Source organism: Neoarius graeffei, chromosome 5 (genome assembly GCF_027579695.1).
Source record: "Neoarius graeffei isolate fNeoGra1 chromosome 5, fNeoGra1.pri, whole genome shotgun sequence".
Classification (NCBI taxonomy): Eukaryota; Metazoa; Chordata; class Actinopteri; order Siluriformes; family Ariidae; genus Neoarius; species Neoarius graeffei.
In genome coordinates, this window is record NC_083573.1 from 9,507,911 (window position 1) to 9,510,332 (window position 2,422).

Sequence of the window (2,422 nt, forward strand, 5' to 3'; positions counted from 1 at the left end):
TACCCATAATAACAAAGTTATTATGGGTACTAAGTCTATTGCTGTTTGCATCTAGTTAGCTAGGCAGACATTGATTCAGGCGTCTAAAATATTAATTTGGCACTATAATGGTTGATATGAGAGATTAGATCAGACTTACCTCTACTTGGCTCTATTTGTTTCTTCCTGTAGCCTTCGTTTGCGCCCTTGCGCACCCGAGAGTTTGGATTTCTTCATTTAAGCACTTGTAGTCTGGGCTACTTTTTGCAGTGGATAGCCATTCTCATTCCCCGATGAACACCGCTCCCCCCGCCCCCCTTATAACCTATCATTGTGCATTTTTAGTAGGCATAAGGAAATCACCAACCACTACTGCGTAGGCTACACTTGTTTTTCAACCTTTTTGACCCAGGGTGCACTTTTTTCAATGAAAAAATCTCAAGGCACATCACCAATAGAAAATGTTGACTGAAACTAAAACGCTGTTGCCAATATTTACAATATGTCATTCTATAATTTTCCACGGTACACTTGGTGATCTCTCACGGCACACTAGTGTTCCGCGGTACTAGAGTTCGGCAGCACAGTGGTTGAAAACACTGTACACCACTGATGCACTTGGTAACATCTTCATTCAATAACTCCATCCCTCCTTTTTGGTGGGGTTTTGGTCGCTCTTGGCACCCCTGGGCACACTTTGCGCTCTAGAATCTAGGCAATTGCCTAGGTCGCCTATAGCAATCGCCGGCTATGATTACATGGTCAAAACAGAGAATAGTCGCGGATGCGCACTTGCGCGTCCGAAGACACACTATAGACAGGGCGAACCACTGTTGAGCGCTTATTGTTTCATGATTAACAACCATCACCACACCCCACCCCACCCCACCACACCACACCACAACCCGCCCTGCCCCGCCCTGCTTTTTTTGACAAATCGCACCCTGACTACATGCTTTGCTGTACAATTAAATTAGGCTAAGACATTATAATGCTGACTCGTTTTCAGAATAGTGGAAGTCATAATTTTTCTCCCCCTGTTTCTGCACCCCTGGATGGACGCAGCGCCCTTAGCATTTGCCTATATTGCCTATGCCACGGGCCGGCTCTGCGAATGGGAGTTGGTTTGAATTTATATATTCCTTTTCACAATATCAGAAAAAACATCGGACCCCCCCCAAAACGTATATTTTTGTCTCTTTGGGGGGTACTGGGTCTTCATTGGGGGGTATAGTACCCCCCAGTACCCCCCGTAATTCGAACTATGGGTCTAGCACCTTGTCTTTTCCAGCAATCAGTACTCACATTTTGCTTTGTGAAGTCAACTGATTCATCCAAGTTCCCATCATTCAGATGCTGAACATTCCCCGCATTCCCCTTAGCGGTATCGGCTGCTGGGCTCCCTTCAATCCTTAATAGACTGGCATTAATCATAGATTCCAGGCTAGAAATTCTTTTTTCAAGCTCAGTCCATTTGTTACTAGAGTTCCTTGGTTTCCCCATTTTGCTATAATCCAGTCTTCTGTGTCAGTTGCTTTGTCTAACTTCTAGGTTATCTTGTATAAATGGGAGAAAACATCTGTCCTTCCTTGCTAAACTTGTTGAATGTAAGTAAAAAGAAAGCAAATAAGAAAAAATAGAGAAATAGTGAAAAAAGCAGAAAAGAGGAGTTCAAGCAGGAGCAAAGCAAAAAGTGTCCTACTCGCTTGAGTAGGAGGAGACAAGTGCTCAACAGAAAGTTGATATCTTTTGATAGGTATATTATCATTGCTTATAGTGACTCTCATCCTGATAGCTTGCATCTATTTACAGCCAAACACATTTCTTCTCTTATTAAGTGACATTACATTCGTTCATTCTCACTGTTTTATACATCCTTCCTTTATTCATTAGCATGTTGACGTCATTAATTTATTCACATTCTTTGATGCACACAAATTCACATTCAACTTTGATGAGCTTTGAACCAGAACCATAGACAGGATAAACATACAAATTTACCACTGCACCATCATGCTACTGCAGTGCACTATGAAAATCTGAAAGTCTCTGAATTGTGCAAGAGATGGCGCTGGTGTGTGAAGAAGATATAAACACACCAACCAACTAAATTATTAACAGCTTCCATAGAGCTGTGGTCTGAACCAGTATGTGATGGTGTTTATGATATAAGTGGTTCAAGACGAGGAATAAATCAAGCTTATCTTCTTACACACAAAACACCAGACTTTTTGTAAAAGTGATGCAGAGGAAAAGTTAAAGTTCTGACAAACAGTCTGTTGTTTGAAGGCACTGGTGGCTCAGTAGTCTGAGGATGAGTAAGATCCTGTCCCTGCCCGAGGCACACAGGTTTGAGGCTCGGCTCAGGTGAACCTACAGTGCTGGAACCAGGTTGGGACACTAAATCTGGCAGAGAAAGAGAGAGAAAAGCCAGTCTGTCCCA